This window comes from Pelodiscus sinensis, unplaced genomic scaffold, assembly GCF_049634645.1.
Source record: "Pelodiscus sinensis isolate JC-2024 unplaced genomic scaffold, ASM4963464v1 ctg53, whole genome shotgun sequence".
Taxonomy (NCBI): Eukaryota; Metazoa; Chordata; order Testudines; family Trionychidae; genus Pelodiscus; species Pelodiscus sinensis.
In genome coordinates this window covers 242,462-261,504 of record NW_027465900.1, presented here as the reverse complement: position 1 = coordinate 261,504, position 19,043 = coordinate 242,462, and the positions used below count along the sequence as shown (strand labels likewise).

Genomic DNA, 19,043 nt, shown 5'->3' with positions numbered 1-19,043 from the left:
TAGCAACTCATCTGTTGCATTGGGTATTGGACTTGGCTATTTCTTTTTACTGGGCATCAGCTGGTATTGTTTATGAGATCACAGGCAGTGAGCAACACACTATATAAACCAAGACTGAAGTAGGGTTTTATTTGAACATTACTTGTCATTTAATTACAAACGACATCAAGCACATTTTGTGGGGAAAAGCACTACATTTCTCGCATTACCTGCAGAAAGGACAATTTTTCAGTGAAAAAATGACTGAGTCCCAAATAAAATAATTGGCACATTCACAAACATAACTGACTTCAAAGCTCACATGCTTGAAATGTCAGCATTTCAACATGGAATGGCCATCTTGTCGATTTCTCGGGCAAAATGGTATTTGATGGGTGAGCTATTTGAAACCACAAATATTTAATGCAACTTTTCATTAAAAGGAAACGCTGGATTCAAGCAGCCCTAAGCAGACCAAAGAGCCACGTAAATTACTGCTCTTACTCGGGCTCCACGGGAAGTGTTGCCAACATAATGAGCATGTGGTTTAAAAGAGAGGGGTACAGAAGCCCACAGTCTCAGAACGAGCAGGAGATTTGAGTGACACAAGTCACTCAACAGTGGTTCACCAGTGCGGGGCTTACATGACACTAACTGCTTATCACAGGTGACCCTGCCACAAAGCACCCAACTGTTCGGAGTCAATACAGGGAACTATTTGGAGGCTACTCAGCAAAAGAACAGCTTTCCCTGCAGGGCTGGCAGAGCAGACGCTGCATGTTTAGCCCTGGGACCTGACATGCGGTGGTGCCCTCCCACTAACCTGTCGTTAAAGGTACATGTGAACTCTGACTTGCAGAAGCTTTTTTAAACACTTAATGATTTACTTGCTCGGGGGGGTTGTTGGTTTTGTTTCAAATAACCAAAGCCCTTGTTTAAGGTAAGAAAGGTGCAGAGCTATGTCACAGTATCAATAATGCACTTTTATGAATCAAGAATTCTTTTCTTTCTCCAGCTCTGTTTAATAAATCTGCTCACTGATAGAAAAAGATTACTGCTCTGCTAGATTTCAGCCCTGAGCAATTCTTTCTACCTACGCTAGGAAGCTCTGGAGTAGGTGGTTTTTAAAGACCATTCAGACTTTTCATTTCAGTAACTAGCACTGATGAGAAATTCTTGATCTTTATGGTGTCGATACATTTTCCTGCTGGTAGTTTCCTGGGCAGAACAGCAACTTATGAACACAAAAACAATTGCATGGCACATTTGGGTTCCATACATCTATAACTTAGTTCAATGGAAACAAAATGTAGGAGATGAATGAATGTTGCAGCAAAGCATGGAAAAGGGAAAACAGAAGACAAATATATTGTGATATATGGCCTAGAAAAGATATTATTTTGCTGATTCCTACAGCAACTATTGCTGTAACCACCAGATGCTTTGATCATAAAAATTAACATGCAAAACCTTGCAAACACCACCACCACCACCACCAGTGCTAAGCAAAACCAGTGTGTTTTGCATGGCGCCCTGAAGGTTGCTAACCTCAGATCTGCATTCGCCCTTTAGTTCTGTGCTGGACCCCAAATCAGAAGAAGCCCACTTCAAAAATTCCAGTTCAGCTGGAGCTGAAATCTCACAGGAACAGGACATTATTATTCATTCTGAACGATTCAGGATGCGCCCAAAGATTCAAAAACTTGGAATTTTGGATAAGCAAAGCTGCAAATTGGAGGATTTCCAAGATTTCAAATAATCAATAGCTTCGAAAAATCAGAGTTTACCTCCAATTAGAAAAAAGAGAGACGCTCCAGCCCTTTTGGGAAACAAACTCTCATAGGACGGCCGAAGAAGGACCTGCCCTGGACAGGTGGATGCAGCCCCGAGATGGCCAGCAGGTGGAGAAAAAGGACAGTGCCTGGTGTTTCAGATGCAAGACGTGATCCAGGATGTCCTGCAGCAAAGCTTGCTGGCCCAAGGAGGCCTCTCTGCAGCCCAGCCCTCAGACCTTTTCCATTTTGCCAAGCAGATCACCCTGCTTGAGGGTTTTCTGCTGCCAAGCAATAGGTGCTGAACAGGGGCCGAACACGCCCTTCCGCCCCCCGTCAACCACAAGGGTGACTCGCACAGTCCTGCTTGACCTTCCCCAGGACCTGTGGGTACACAGCACTGAGGGAAGGGAACCTGAGAGCCCCGTCCATGGAATGAGGAAGGCATCCAAGAGGAGCCTTGTCCAAACCCCGAATAGAGCAGAAGTTGAGGCATTTCCTGTTCCGCCTGGACACAGACAGGGCTGGTGGGGAGCTCCCTGCCGCAGGAACATTTCACTGACCACCCCCGGCTGGAGGGACACTCGGGGCAAGACGAGAAGGTCCGGCTGAGGCGATGGAGCCAGGCAGGTGGGCGGCGATCAGACGGACAGTGTGCTGCACACAGAAGCCCCATAGGCTGAGGGCCTCCTGACACATGGCTGAGGCTTTGGCCCCTCCCAGCCTGCTGACGTAGTACATGGCCGTGGTGTTATTCGTGAGGACCTGCATGGCCCTTCAGGTGGGCAGGAATGCCAGCAGAGACCAGGGTTAGCAACCAGGAAGGGGACCCCCAACAGCACTGACTTGGGGGATTAAAGGACGTGGTTCAGAACTGGGACCACTTGGTCCAAGGACTATCCGTTGGGAACAGACGCCGAGGCTATCCATGCCAGTACATGCATGTGGTCATGTGCATCACCATCCGTAGACAAGTAGGAGCGGGAGCTGGCAAAATGTTAAGGGGTGTCCTCTCGCTCGGCCAGCTCCTCCAATTGCAGGGCCACGTAACTTGCAATCCACTGGAGTAAGACCTGGTGGTTCTTAAAAGTCACCAGGAGGGCTGGTATTAGAGGGCCTCACGACCACCTCATGGGGTGAGGATGAGGAGAAATGAACTGGTGGAGGGAAGGCTTGGTCCTCCTCACCCACAGGTAAGGTCGACGACTTATGTGTTGCCTCCTGAGCCCTGGTTACCGGGTGAACCTGCGGCATGTGTCCTGGTGCCGTAAGTCTCTGCTCCGCCGCTGTGGCCAATACCTGCGCCAATGGCATGATCAGAACCCCCTCAGGTGTTACAGCCTGGCCATGGAACAGGCCACTGTCTGGATTGTCACCGACCCCAGCACCCCGTCTCAGTGCTGAAACTCCCTTGGGTCCAGAGGAACACGCCCCCCCCCCCCCCCCCCACACACACACACACACACCTGGGGTCCCAGAAGGGCTGTCGGGGACTGAGTTTGCCTCAAAACTATCAAGGCTGGAGACCTGAACCCCGTGAGGGGTGATTGGTGCCACCGGCATGGGGAGCAGGCGCAGTGCTGGGGGGGTCGGTCTCACAGCATTGGCAGCTGGGATCAGTGTCAGGACGAGAACCTTCGTGTGCACAACCAACATCTACAGCAAGAAGACCAGTGCCTTTCCCTTAACGAATCGTGCCAAGGCTGCGCTGACCGCTGGGCCAGAGACCAATGGCAGGCTCACAAGGATCTCGACGCTGTCCTGCGATGCAGAGGTGGAGAGTGCGCCGTTGCTTGGAGGGGCCAGGGGAGCTCCACTGCTCCCTGGGGAGCTTTAGCAAGAGGCTTGCCCTCTTGGGGAGCGTTAGCCCCTGTTGGTGGAGCTAGCAGAAGCCTGGGTTCCTTTGGTGCTGAGACAGGGAAGGTGTCGGTGCCAGCGGGAAGATGGGGCTGTCCCGCTTGCTAGAGGCAGAGGAGGGCCTTTGGCTTCGGGGCTCTGGCGTGGGTGGGCACCTCGGGGCAGGCTCCTTGCTCACAGCCGAATTCTCCATCGGCGCTGAGCAGCCATGTACCTCGGTCCTTTCCTTAGGTGCCGGCAACATGGATTGGTGCGGGGCAGCCCCCAGTGCCGGTAGTGCACTTCTCACTGAAGGAGACGTTCTGGCTGACTCGTGCCAGGTTGCCTCGGATGCTGGGCAGTGGGTAAGTCCAAAAGGAGAGCCCTGAGTCTGGTATCTCTCTCCTTTCGGGCGTAAGGACGAACGTCCTCGCAAATCCAGCAAGGTGTGCTTCCCCCAGGCGCTTCTGTGAGGGTTGCTAACAGGCACAGGCCTTTCCAGGAATCGCAGGGCCGGAAGCCTGAAGACCAGGCCATGCTCTGCCAGGGGCAAAGTCCCCACTGGGCCCCACCTCTCTGAACCACAGCACTTAACTGATACTTAGGCCTACAGAAACTAGGCAAGCCTAAAGGCACAGAGTCCAAGAGAAGGGAAAGCGCATGTCCTCGGTGAGCAAGGACAGGCCCGTAACTGACTCCCACGAATGGAAAGAAGGAACTGAGCGGGCGTGGGGCTGGCGACTCTTGGTACACCCACGCATGGGCACAGCGCTCCGGGGGGGAAGGCAAAAATCCCGTGACAATGCGTGTGGGTGCATGCCCACCTACAGGGGAATCGGCGTGAGTGAGCACTCGGAGAAGAACGGACAATTCTCACTGGAAATTCAGGGGCGGGGAGAGAGGGGGTTTGTGTTTGGCTGTAAATGGGAAAACAATTCCAGCCAACATGGTGCTCTGCTCTCCGAGCACCACCAGCAGCAGCATCTTTCCAGGCCCCGCAGTTTTGTTCAGGCTGCTGCCATCTTTGAAATGATACAATTGCTCTTCTACTCCGTGTTACCAGCTACTCTTTAGTTAACACCTTGGGTTCACATTTCACGCACCTTGTGGTTTGTTTTTAATTCAACGCACTATTCCGGTCCCCCCTCTAACGCTCTTTCCATCCAGCTCAATCCTTTGCGGCATTTCTTGAGTAGCTCATTTGGAAACAATGGGCTTGTTGATTGCACGGTGTGTTTTTTAATCTGATGAGCTGCTTGTTTCTTTATTCTGTGTCATGCTTTGTTTATTCCTTTCCCTGTAGTCCACAGTTTAATTGAAAACCTGTGACCCTGAATTCTACGTGTGTGTAATTCATGTTTAAAATAGCATAGGTTATATTGAGCACACCACCAGCCACGTTAGGGTATCACAAAGATCATTAATGCTGGTGAAACAGCTCCAGCAGGCTAAACCAGGGTAAAATAGGCTCATTAGTATCTCCCATACCCGGGATTTTGTTTGTCACTGAAATCTCATTTCTTTTGATTTTGTAACTTTGTTATTGTGACCAGTATTCCCTGTAAGCTGAACGTTTGGGCGGCTGCCCAGGAGAGATTTAAATGCTGCTCAGTTGATTAACAGGGCACCTACAGCCAACTGTGAGCATGTGTTTCGACTGGTGGTGCACATCTGCACATGCCTTAGTGCACATAAAATGTATTCTGCACATGGATGGAAAACATTGCAAGAACTTTATCATCCCTAAATGCTTTTGCTTTCTGTGAGATTTGCCTGTGTACTGCGAATTCAAAGTTTCATTAGTAGCAAGACTGCCTTGGGAATGATTAGTTTTTTAATCAGTCTCAGTTAGTTTTTTCCAAAATATGACACTTTCTTTTAATTTATGAAAGCTTTGTGCCCACAGTTGATTCTGCATGGCCAGGCACAAGAACCCATCTGTGTGGCATGAGACACAAAATCCTGCTTTCACTTGCACAAGATTTATGCAGAAGAACAACTTTAAACAATACAATATCCTTAAGTGAATTCAGTCTTTTACCATAGATATGTTTTATGGTAAAAAAGCAAAATGGCATTTGTAACCAGAAGACTGGTTTTACAATCCATTTCTACCATCAAAACCCTCCTTTTCACCTAGGACTCTGACAGCAAATTGTCCTTTCAAAGGGTTATCACTGACTTGAAACATCCTATTTTTCTGTCTACTTGTGTACATTCTGAAGTTACTAACAACACTTACGATAGTGTTGAAAGAAGTCAGCGAAAATAGAACAAAATCAACCACCCTTTTCTCGCATTCACTTTCTGCAGGTTAGCTGGACAGCTGGTTTGAGTGTGTCCTTGTCAAGCTGTTTCACTTGTCAGTTTCTCTCATTCAAAGAGACATTTTTAAACATAAGGAAGGCAGGAAACATGGATACGGCATTTTAAATAAATATTTAAAAACTCAACGCATTCTATTGAAAGGCTGCTCTAACTGAAAAGGAATATTTACAATATTTGTAATGTATGGTAGTTATAATTACGTATACATAGCTATATATACACACGATAGTGTAATTATAGACAATATCTAGTATAGGATTACTGTAATACTGTTACAATATCAGTATTACAGCAATCCTATACCATGGGGGCCAAGTCAGAGTCTCCTGGCATCGCAGAATGACAGGATTTTGGTCTTCACACACCGGCTCCCAAACCCCATTCAGGTCAATGATACAGAGAAACCAGAGGGAGCCATTCTATCCGTCTCACATCGGACGTCCTGTTAACACAGGCAAGATAATTTCACCCAGGGATTCCTGCATCAAGCCTGTCACTTTTGAAGGAGCTAGGATGTCTCTAATCTTAACTGACACTCTTCAGGAGATGGGGAAGCCACCAGGTCCCCAGGGACAATGCTGGTTGATGAACCATGTGCACTGTAGCAAGGAGGCCTGGGCCCCCAGACACAGAGGGCTGCCTGGAGGGCGGAGGCGGGAGGCCATGCCCTACACGCGGGAAGCAGGGGGCAGGACAGGAAGGGGAACACAACGCAGAAGAGCCATACTGCTAGAAGCCAGGGCAGACGGAGAAAGACTCCCAGACCTAGGCATGCCCAGGGGAGAGAAGGAAGCAGCAGAGGGGAGCCGGGCAGCAGTCTGGTTTAGGGCAGCCTGAAACCAGCTCCTCCTGCTGTAGGCAGATCTCCGCTGACCCAGTGGCCATCTGCGCCACCACCGATGGGGCCCTGGGTTGGGATGCGGTGGAGTTGGGTGGGTCCTTGTCCCCCTGCTGCCCCACCCTGGGGAGACAGCACTTCCCTTGCGCTTCCCCTCCACAGACCCACTCTTGTTCTGATCCAAGAAGGTTCTAGCAGGCACAACCCCCAAGGAGGTGTGGGCCCCTCAGACGCGGAGGGACGGCCCCGCTACCGTACAGCTCCTTATTCCAGCTGCTCCGCTTGGCTGCAGAGAGCGAAACAGAACCAATGGGAGCCGCGAGGCTCCGTGGCCACGGCACCAGTAAACAAACAAGCTCAGGCGGCCAGTTAATTGTTTCTCAAAGTGATTTTGCGGAACACTTTCAGAAACACTGCTCTCGACAACGCACCGCTGCAGAGGAGGAGAAAAGGTTGCTCTATTTTTTACAGAAAAATCAATGGAGAATAGCTTGGCTTTGCTGGCACCAAGAGAGGTGAAGTAAAACAACACCACCTGTAAGACACAGGACTCGTTCACAGAGACAAGGGGCTCTCTGCAGACAGTCCCAGAACTGTGACTGCTCTGCGGTCATGCAACGCGATGAGCAGGAAACCCAGGCTGGCAGTATTCCTGCCTCTCCTTCCCGCCCGCTTCCAGCCACGCCCCGCTCCGTGATACATGCGAGTCTCCCCCGTGAGGTTAGAGGCCACATCAGGCCCTCGGGTGCGAGCGTGCACGTCCCACTGACGCAAGAGAGCACATGCCCTTGGCCGAGTGCACGGAGGAGCTCAAGGGCACCAGCGTTTCATTTGAGTAAAACCATCTGGTCAGGGTACCAGCACTCAGGACTGAGTGGGGGCTGCTCCCCCGATCGCACAGCTGGTCTGCCCCGGCATGGGTAAAAGGGAGCCGGGGGAGTCCCTGTCTGCCTGGCAGCCATGCTCCAACCCGCCGCACAGCACAACGGAGGCATGAGCGCACCCCCTGGCTCCAGCAGGTCAGGCTGAGAGAGGGATTTGCTGTTCCACTGGCCAGGATGTAAAATCATCAGGAAGGGACCCGGCTCTTTCCCAAGACAACACCCCATAGTGACACCCCATGGGAAAGGGGGGCTGTGGGGATGTTACGTGGTGCCCTCGATCTGCCAGCTTTGCATTTGCTTCTGGTGAAATGCTGGCTCCAATGAAATCAGTGACAAAATTCCCCCGCGCTTCAGTGGGGCCAGCCTGCCCTTTGCTTTGGCCCTACTGGCTTGTACCAGGCTTCCTGCCACTGTCAGAATGGCTCTTTTCTCTTCGTGCAGCACTTTGCCTTCAGTCTGCCACATTTCCCGGGTCTCCTCCGCCAGCTCCCCCTGCTGCCTGTCCGAGCCTTCCACAGGCAGGAAAGGGTGATTGAGACCTCCAAAATACACTGGGGTGGGGGGCGAGGACTGTCCAACCTGAAATGACCTTCAACTCGTTTTTAGACCAATCTGATTTCATGCCGATTATTTTTTTTACAAATTTTAAAGTCGGAAATGGCAGCCACAAAACAATATAGAGCAGTGTTTCTTCAACTTTTTAAGATGGAGGACCACCAAATGAGGAACACCAAGGACTTTTTGTTGAGCATAAAAGAAAAAGAGGCTGGGAAAAGTTATTGAGCAAAAAAAAAAAGGGGGGGGGGTTGGGGGAAAGTCACCTGTCCCTTTAAGGGTGGCCATTTTGAACTCCGTTCTCCACGGCACACCTCCAACTGCCTCGCGGCACACCGGTGTGCCACAGACCAGAGTTTAAAAAAAACACTGGTATAGAGAAAGCAAAATGCTTCCAACTTTGCTCCAGATTCAATTTGGTCCCAGCCCTTCCGCCACAGCTCAACTGCTCCATGTACTGCCACCTCCTCACTCGACATGCTGCCCAGCGGCCTGCTCGCCAGGCACTCTCTCCTGCTGCCCTTCTGCATGCATGGGCACACCCCCCTCCCGATGCACTGAACACCATTCCTGCTCCACCCAGTATTACCAGCCAGTCTCTAACTACTGGCCACAGGAAAGAAAGAAACCTAATGCTGGGACAGGCTATCCCACCTCTGCTGCTGCAGGATCCTTGCCCCTTTCTCTGCAGCATCTGGGCCCCGACACTGATCCCCCCAGGGCTGACGGGTGCGGCTATGCCTAGGTCAGAGTTCACATGCCAGCTCTTTGAGGTTTTACATCTCACCTTTCCCATATTAGCTACCCCACCGTGAGCAGCTCCCTTACAACGAACACCAGCAAGTATAAACCAGCAGAGAACTCTGCTCCTCAAGGGGATCATAAGCAGACCTTGATGGCACAGAAGGGCCTTAACACACACATTCTGATGCAAACACGCTATGTCAAAGAGACTCCAAACCATGCTGTCTCAGTCCACAGGTCACCACAAAGGGCTGCCCATTCCGCCACCGGATCGCATTTTCCATCATGTGATGTGCAGTGGGTTTTCCCTAATGAATCGCACATAAGGAAAGTGGCTATTAATCTACTAATTAATATCTGAACGGAGTTAAAACAACATTTGCCTTCCTAATCCCTTTAAGATAATTAGTATTTCTGCCTCAGCATCATTAAAGCAGGCTTTCATCTGCTAGCGATCTTCTCTGGATTGCAGCAGCCGCTGTTTGAACAAGCGAAGGGGAGAGGGGGCTGGAGCTGTTTGTGTGCTGCCACTGGGGACGCTGGTAGAATGGGATGGGGATATCAATGCCGATCACACACCCTTGATCACGGTGACATTACGAACACAAAAGCTCGCCGGCTTCTTTGGATCATCTGCTACTTGCCGTATTTCCTTTCATGACCAACTAGGGGAGCTAATAGATGTGATCATTCCCCAAGATGGGCTAGCTACTTGCATTGTTGTGCTGCAAAAACATTTATATTTTATTTTATTTCCCTTCCTGCACAGAAGATTTCAGTCTCACTAGCTAAGAGATTTTTAAATGCAGTCCAAGGGCTAATATTTCTGCTGCATGGGAAGAGAACTTTTGCTTTCAAATGTATGTGATGAATGAATGAACTAACACACACAATGCTCATTTGAAGTTTGCTGGCTCCTGGGGGTCCTGACTGCTCCCCAAGGGCAGAGGTTGTCAGCCAAGGGTACACGTACCTCTGGGGTACACAGAAGTCTGCCGGGGGGACAACAACTCACCTAGATATGAGCCTAGTTTTACAACTGGGTACATAAAAAGCGCTAGCAAAGTCCATACAAAGTAAAAGGTCAGAAACTGGCTTATTTCGATGGCTCTGTTGGCGACACACTGACGCATGACGCTGATATTTCACAATTGCATGGCGAAGGGGAGAAAGCAGCAATCTTTCCATCGCCGTGGGCTGTGACACTCTGCTACGCTGGGTCTGATTTCGTAAGCAAGGCGTTTAGAGGTACGCAAGGCAAATCCAACTCCTGAGAGGGGCCCAGCAGCCTGTGGAGGTCGGGAGCCACTGTCCTACGGCCTCTACCAACAGGACTGCAACAGGGCAAAGCTTGGAGCCATGGGTGTGGAGGGACCACAGCAGAGGCCAAAGAGATCTCCCTGGATCCAGGAGAAGCCAGGGCCCCATGCCCCCCCAGAGGGGGCAGCTAGACCCTACATGGGACTGAGAGTTTGGCCTTCAGTTTGGAAGGGGGGGGAGAAGCAGTGCCACACACGGAGTCCCTGCTGAACTCCTCCTGCCCCGAAGGCACGGTCTGCATGGCCGGGAGACTCTAGCTTCACAAGGCAGGCACTTCCAGCACAGCCATGACCTGCCCTCGGCAGAGACAGCTCCGACCACCAGTGCTCCAGAGCCAGCCAAGACCCTAGGAGGATGCAGATCAGAGACCAGTGAACCTGGCTGGAGTTAGGAGGGGACCCTGCCCCCTCCCTTGGAGGAAGACACAGTAAGCACCTTCTCTTTCAGCCGGCCACTGGCACAGCCTCGCAGTGCTCCGTCTCAGGCTGGAACCCTCAGCATGCCCTCTGGCCCAAGGATGCCCAGAGAAGCAGCTGGAGGAGGACGGGCAGGTAAGTGCTAAGTGGACAAGGGGCTTGTTTATTAGTTAAGGCCCATGCTTGCTGTGTAAGGAAAGAGGTGCGGGGCTCAGAAGTGCCAGGCCCAGAGGATCAGACCTGGTAAACATGAAGCCCTGGTGAAGCTGAACCTTCTCTTCCCTTGACCCCGTTTCCCTGCTCTCTGTAAAGTTATCCTGCTGGTCTGGAGCTGGGTTGACTTGCTTGGCTGTCCCTTGTGTGCTGACCCTGTGCTATTTAAAAGCTGTTCTCAATCACTCCGGGAGGAGGGGGAATACAAGCAGCACTCGGAACATTGGCAGGGGGCAAAAGTTGGGTGAGTGGTAGACAAGAGAGAGGACAGGCCACCAGTAAGCTTGGTGCAAGCAAACAAGCTGCATTTGAACATGGCCAGACATCACGCTAGGCATTCAGGACCAAAGCACCTCGGCCATGCTTACAGGAGAGGGGACTTTGTCCTGGGAAGCAAGGACTCTGAACACGATTCGGGAGTCATGGGGGATAATCAGCCAACCATGTGGCCAACGCAGGGCTGACAGACTCCTTGGATGCATACATGGCGATGTTATGGCTGGATATGGCTCTGCTGTGACCAGCTGCTGGGTTGCTGTGACCAGTTCTGGTGTCCACAAGTCAAGAAGAATGTTGGTGAATTGGAGACGGTTCGGAGAAGAGCTGCAAGAATGACTGGAGGATTCGGAAACCTGCCTTACATGACAGACTCACGGAGCTCCATCTATGTGGCTTAAGGGAGAACGTTAAGGGGTGACGAGATCACAGTCTGCAAGTATTACACGGCGAACACACGTTTGTAACAGGCTCTTCAGTCTAGCGGAGGAAGGTCTGGCAGGACCTGGAGGTTGGCCAATGAAGTTGGATACATTCAGACTGGAACGAAGGCATATACTTGTTTTAACAGAGCGAGTAATTAGCCACTGGAACCCATTACCCAGGGTGATGATGAAGTCTTCATGACTGACCATTTCTAACTTGACACAGGATTTCGAAAGACAATCTAGTTCAAAAGGAGTGACCGGGCGAGTTCTCTGGCCTGTGCGCTACAGGAGGCCAGGCTGGACCGTCACACAGGTCTCTTCTAGCCATGGACTCCGCTCATCTCTCTGTGCCCCAGCTGCCCAGCAGTAAAACGAGGAGACTAGCACGTCCTTCCACTCTCTTTGTCCGTCTTGTCTATTGACAGGTAACGTGCATGTCGCCGAGTGCATGGTCAGTGCCTAGCACCAGGGGGCCACGAAAACAGGTGGTGACTGAGTGCAACTGTAATGCAAACAACACTGCCATATAATAAAGTAAACGAAACTTAAAGCAGGAAAGTCAGTCAGTCAGTCAGTCAGTCAGTCATCACTTTGGGGTTTTCCCTACCAGTGACAACAGTTAATCAAGAATAAACCGTTGATTTTCATTTCCATTGTCCTGTGGCCGTTCATCAGCACTGCGATTCCTGATCAGCACTCCTTGCAGCTCGTGTTAACGCCATGTTCTCCTCACTTTGGTCAGGTTCTTTTATTCGCAATGGCCACACTCCATGCTCTTAGCTGGACCAGAGGTTTTCCATCTGTGGTCCAGGCAGATCTGGATGGCGCAGTCTGTGGACCCCTGATGTCTGTGCAGCTGTGCTTGCACTAAAAGATGATAGAAACGAACAGACTCCTCCCTTGAAGGCCTGTTGCACCCAGCCAAGTGCTGCCTTTGCCAGAGGGGCGTGTGCACTTGCTGTAGCATTTGGGAGTGGGAAAGCAGGTGGCCCACAAGGCAGTGGCTGGGTAAAAATGTGGCCCACACCAAGGAAAAGTTGGAGAACCCTACAGCTCCATTCTGACTGGGGCTAGCCCGGGTAGGTCAGGTCACAGATAACACGACGTATCTGGAAGAGCCCGCAATGGCTTTTGGTCAGATGAAAGAGGAATGACGAATACCAGAGAGAGACGTAGGAACTACTCAGCAATTCAGGAGCACTTAATTGAGAGCCACCTCGCAGGCCAATGACGACAGCCAGCCATTCAGAACAAGCGTTTCTATCTGGAAGACAGGCCATTAGAGGAAAGACCTCTGACAAATATATAATTTCCCCATTTCCCTTGCATGCTGAATTAACAGCAGTGGTATTTATGACACCATGAGTCATCCCCATCTATTCCTGGGATAGCAAAGACACCAATTTCCATCCCCATTTACAATCGAATCCTACAGCCCCGATGCAGGAAAATCGCCTATTTGAGCCCAGGTTCATTCTCGGGATACAATGAGCTGGATCGTAGCAAGAGCAGGATGGAGGGAGCACTCCGTGCATCAGGAGAACTTCTGTAGGTGCAAGTGAGATGCAGCTGAGACAGACCTGCAGGCTGGAGTTGTAGAAAGAGCATTGTAGCTGTTTGTGACAAACCCGTCACAGGGTGGCTGAGCTGTCAGTGACGTAGGGGCAGCTCTCCTACAGCAGAGCAGGCGCTCCCCTTTGGCCAGTTGAGAGGGCAGAGCAGCAAGACAAGAAATACAAAGAGAATCAGGGGACTCTAAAGGAGGGAAACTGAGGCAGGCATGCCAACTGTGCTGCAACCTGCCCCAGGAGGGTGCGCCAGGTGGGCCAGACTATGGCAATCCCTCTGGCGATTCTTGTTCTTGCCTCCAGACCTGAGATTCGCGTCGACTCGCTTCTTGTTATAAGCGCTAACAAAACCCTGTCGTGCAAAGGCTAAGTCGGGAACCAAAGCATTTCAGAAGAGACTCGTGTGAGGCCAAAACATGGCTCCCAGTCCCCCTTGCGAACCGCACTGGGTCATTTCCCCAGCATGTGACCAGGAGAGAGCATGTTTGCCATGGGTATTACGGTCTTGTCGGTTTCATTCCGGAGCCCTAGCCGTGAACCAGGGCTCTGCAGCGCAAGCCGCTGTATGGACCCAGAACACGGCAAGGGTCCTTCACAGCTGGCATCTGCAGACAGCATTCGGAATGCAGGGAGAGCCGGGGTGGGGCTGGTCTGCGGGAGGCAGAAAGGATTTCCCCCTCTCTTCGGGTCTAGCAGCATCGGACTTGAGAGAAGGATGGTGCTAAGATAACAGGAGAGTGGCAGCTTTCTCTCTCCCTCCTGCTTCACAACACTTTCCATCTTGTGCGCGTGCCATTGGCTGCAATGAGCCACAGAAATGGCTGACAAGGATTCAAGAACACCCAAGAAGGAAGTTTTTCTAGTGAATCCCAGATTTTATGTGGAGCCCAGTGCATGCTGGGACAGGACTTCAGGGGTGTATTTAGAGCTCTGTGAATACTCGTAGTGCCGACATGTTCAGTGCAGCTCCTTCTTATGCACTACAAAGGCACAATGTTTGGATTTAAGGAACCATCCAGTAACCTGGGATACATCATTCACCTCAAACCCACACAGTTTTATAGGGAAAGAAATAACAGCTGTTCTGAGGCTTGCCGTCTCAGCTGGTAGAGGTAAAGGATAAACAAACTGGAAATAATCTAAAAGCCATGTGGTGAGTATTTGGTAAACCCACACAAACATTTTTCTAGGACATGCCCATACAGCCTGCCCTGAGCTGTGACAACCCTCGTCAAAGAAGTTTCCATCCAGGGGGAAGTTTGACTTTGTTGGCACTTTGTGAGAAACTTCAGAAGCTGCATGGAAATGACAAGTGGCATTTTGTTCCAAAATTCAACCCTGAAAAACACTGCAACCACTGGGAACTGGCCCAGTGCTGAGTTCTTTAGAGGCTAGGACTTGGAGCACCGACCCACAGCGCTGATAACAGCCCTTTCGGAATGGCAAAGAATTGGAAATAGCTAATTCCATTATTCCCAGAATCCACTGGAAACTGGAAATAATTGTCAGCATGAGATCTGCCTTCACAGCCAGGCCTGGGGGCCTGGGTACTTCACTGCGGCTGTGGCTTATATGAAAGATAAGAATGAGGGAACTATGGTACAATTCAGCTCTACAAATCGTGTTTCTTCCAGCTGTTCCGGACAGCGTCTACATTCCTAGCAACGAACACACATGGCCTCTCGCGCAGGACATGGCTATTGGAAAAATGCGGGACTTCGCTTTTGTGTTCTACTTTATCCGTATCAGAAAAAGACATTTTCTTGATTAGCCTGGCTGATCTCAGACAGTGAGGGTACGTCTACACAGCAGCGTTATTGTGGAATAACTGGAATATTTCTACACAACAAGCAGTTATATCGACATAATGTCGAAATCATGGTGAGCTGCAGGACTTCTTACTCTAACTCCCGTAACCTTCAGTTTACAAGGAGTAGGGCAGTGGTCCCCAACCTTTTGGGGCTGCCGGGCACCCGGGGGCGGGGCTGTGCATGTGGGCAGGGCCACCCATATGCCACGCGCCCGGTGCTGACGCCACCCATGCGCCGCACTCCTGGGGCCGGCGCCACATGCCCAGCGGTGGGGCTGCCCATATACCGTGCATCAGGGCCGGAACAGCCCATGCGCTGCACGCCCGGGGATGGGGCCGCCACCACCCACATGCTGCATGCCCAGGGGTGGCGCCGCTCCTGTGCTGTGCACCCAGGGCCAGTGCCACCCCTGTGCCGCCCATATGCCGCGCGCCTGGGGCCGGTGCTGCTCCTGTGCCGCGTGCCCGCAGCTGGGGCCGCCCCTGTGCCGTGTGCCCGGGGCCGGCACAGCCTTTGCACTGTGCACCCGGGAGCAGAGCCACCCAAATGCTGCGCACCCAGGGACGGAGCCACCCAGGTGCTGCGCTCCCAGGGCCAACGCTGCCCATACACCGTGCACAGAGGGGGCTGGCACCGCCCATGCACCGCACGCCCGGGGGCGGGGCTGGCCCCGTTCACTCGGAGGGTGCACAGGAATGGCCCAGCAGGCGCCATGGCACCCGCGGGCACCGCGTTGGGGACCACTGGAGTAGGGGAAGTGAGAGGAAGAGCGCTACTCCTCCGACTTCCTGCTGTGTAGACAGCGCCAAAAGCTGAAATGAGCTATTTTGACTTAAGCTACGCAATTGATGTAGCTCAAGTCACGTCACTTCTTTCGGCTGTAGCCCCGCTGTGCAGACATGCCCTGAGAGAACAGTTTTAAAGCTTGCCCTCCAAGTCATCCCCCTCCACAAGGAGCAACAGGTGCAGCAACACCCATGCCTTTTCACTGTTTGAGGATAGAAGAGGAAAAACACCAGGCAATCAGCCAGCAGAGGACAGGAAAAGCCTGAGAGAAGCACTTAGGGACAGAGAAAATTCTACTGACCTCAGGATACAAAACTCCAGAAGTCTCAAAATAGAACCCAAACACACAGTGTCAAGTGAGTGCCATAGGGCTGTGCCGACTTGGCTCACCTCCAGCTGCTCCAGACGTTTGGGAGGCTGTGGGAGAACACTGTCGCCCTCTCAGACTGTACCGAGAGTTGTTCTAGCAGTACTGTGGTGAGTGGGACATCATGCCTTTGCTCGAATCAGGGAAGGAGGAGGTGTCTGAGAAGGTGGAGACCTCTGCAGAACCCCACCAGGTAACCAGTAGCAAAGGGTTTTCTGGGGCACTGGCATTACATTTGGATGTGGTTCTGTCCTGCCTGTTAGGATGGCCAGCAGATTAGCTAAGCTTGCTAAGTCTGGCCCTCACGGGACAGCAATCTGGAACGGCGTTAGAGTGCCCTACACAAACAGGTGGCGTGTTTGTTTTCTGCAGCAGCTCTGTGTGTAATGTTAGTCACCTTCTGCCTCACAGCTCGACTCCCAAAGCAGACGCTGATTTGGAATGACAGGACTTGCTCATCAGCTGTAATCCAGGTACACTCAACATTCCCTCAGGCACGAATCTCAGCATGACTCGCCCCTCTGGTTTTACTTACCACCCTGGATACAGTCGAGAGCCATTCATATTCTCCCAACACTGGCCAACAGGGCTCCTTCCTTCAGACACACGACTGTGCACACACACTCAGCCCTGGTCTACACTAGGGGCTTGTCTACATTGGCCCCTTTTCCGGAAGGGGCATGGTAATTTTTGAAATCGCAATAGGGAAATGTGCGGGGGATTTAAATATCCCCCGCGGCATTTAAATAAAAATGTCCGCCGCTTTTTTTCCGGCTTTTAGAAAAGCCGGAAAAGAGCGTCTACACTGGCCCCGATCCTCCGGAAAAAGTGCCCTTTTCTGGAGGATCTTATTCCTACTTCAAAGTAATTACCCCCCAGGGATTCCTGGGGCTCTCAGCCTGAGGCAGCACGCCCACATTAAGGGAGCCTATCTCAGACTCATTTCGAGACTCCCCCGTAGTGAGGACACACTAGTTCGATTCTGTTATTTTGGGAGTTATGAAATCGATATTCGTTATTTTGAAATAGTATCCTAGTGTAGACACGGCCTCGCTCTGCTAAAACATGAGTGAGTCAGTCACTGGAAGAGGTTAAGGAAATGTGCTTCAGCACAATTAACCCAGGCTGGTGACACCTCTCTCTCAGCAGGGTGCCCCAGCACCCTGCATTACACACCCTCCCAGGTTCCTTACGAACTGTCGCCCACCGGCCAAGTGACACCACCCAACGAACTCACACCGCACTTTGCCTCTGAGCGAGGTGCAACGTTTCCGGATAGAATACAAAACGCTTGATGCTGACGACAACTACCCCTATGAATGTCTGATGGCTGTTTTTCATAATGAAAACATGGACTCATTTCAAACCTTTTCAGCCCAAGGTGCCCTCAACAACCCTGCGAAGAGAAGAGGTGCTGTGCGTCGCAGAAGGAAATCAGCCCTGGGCAGAATGGATCAACTCAGGTTCATTTTGAAAAAGGAGTTCAAAGGTTTGGCACCAATTACAAGCAACAAAAGGAGCATGCGTCCAGCCGTCATGCCGCTGGGCTGGGACTCCTATGGGGAGAGCCTGTCAATCCACGATGCCCGGGGTATCCGCACACACTCCTGAATAGGCTCTGGTGTGTCTCCGAGACCCACTCCCATGGAAAGATGCACAGCAATGTACACTACAGCCCATGTGGACAGTTGTCAGCGCTGCAGCCTCCAAACAATGTCACAACAGGTCACTCGCCAACAAGCCAATACCTTTGAAAAGAGAGCAAGACAAACTTTTTACTTTTCCTAAGGAAAAAACGTCTTTATCATCCAAACCAATTCTGCAGACAAGCCCGCTGACCCACATCTGCAAAAGTCGCCTTGCCCTTTGTCGGCAGAGAAGGAAAATGCTGCCCCCTTGAGGACGGCTGATTCCCCAGGCAGGGCAACAACGGCTCTTCCCCCTACTCCACAGAAAAATAAGTCACTGTGGCAACCAGGAAGGCAACACAGCGTTGACTGTGCTGCAGCAGAGAGACGAAGGAAAGGAACGAAATCTCCCCCCTTTCCACTGAAAGACTTTGAAAAATGTAAATCGGCAACTCGAGGTGAAACAACCTTCTCCAGCAGACCGGGCACAGGCAAAGCAACACAAACTGTGCAATGCCACTTGAAGCTATGAAAAGAGAACAATCATAACTACAGCCAGCAGCAACCAGGAAAAACAGCTTAAATCTCCAGTCAATGGGGTCTGTTATTTCCAGGATTCGACACAGACAAAAACATCGCGCCTGATCTCGGAAAAGTTCTGCTTGAAAGGGGCTGCTCATATGCCATGCGCCGGGGCCGGCACCATGCATGTGTCGCGCGCCGGGGGCGGGGCTGGCCCAGATCATTCGGTGGGCACACATAAATGCCCCGGTGAGCACCATGGCGCCCATGGGCACCACGTTGGGGACCATTGGAGACTGCATCCAGTTCTGTCGACAAAGCAAGCCGCTCTGTCGACGGAAAGGACAGTGTAGAGGCAACAACACCGTCTGTCGATAGAACTCTGTCGACAAAAGGCGTTATTCCTCATAGAATGAGGTTTACCGCCGTCGACAAAACTGCCGAGTTCTGTCGACAACTCGGCAGTAGTGTATAGGCAGGTATAGTTTTGTTGACAGAGGTTAGGGACACCATTCCTGCCCATCCTGGCTAATAGCCATTGATGAACCTAACTTCCATGAACTTACCTAATTCTTTTTTGAATCCTGTTAAAGTCCTGGTCTTCACAACATCCTCTGGCAAGGAGTTCCACAGGTTGACTGTGTCCTGCATGAAGAAAAACTTCCTTTTGTTTGTTTTAAACCTTCTGCCTATTAATTTCATTTGGTGACCCCTAGTTCTTATGTGATGAGAACAAGTAAATAACTTTTCCTTATTCACTTTTTCCACACCA

General features: G+C 51.4%; 1 protein-coding gene across 10 annotated transcripts in view; it reads right to left on the bottom strand.

Moving 5' to 3' along the window:
• The window catches only part of LOC102462937 (5-hydroxytryptamine receptor 2A), a 437,076-nt gene that overhangs the window by 349,624 nt on the left and 68,409 nt on the right, over positions 1–19,043 (bottom strand). Inside the window, exon 3 of one of the 10 annotated variants that reach the window (XR_012899285.1) lies at positions 18,834–18,916. The exons of the other annotated variants lie outside the window; for them this stretch is intronic. The gene's annotated coding sequence lies outside the window, so the exon portion shown is untranslated. Of the gene's footprint in view, positions 1–18,833; positions 18,917–19,043 lie in introns of those variants that run through there. 10 annotated transcript variants of the gene reach the window in all.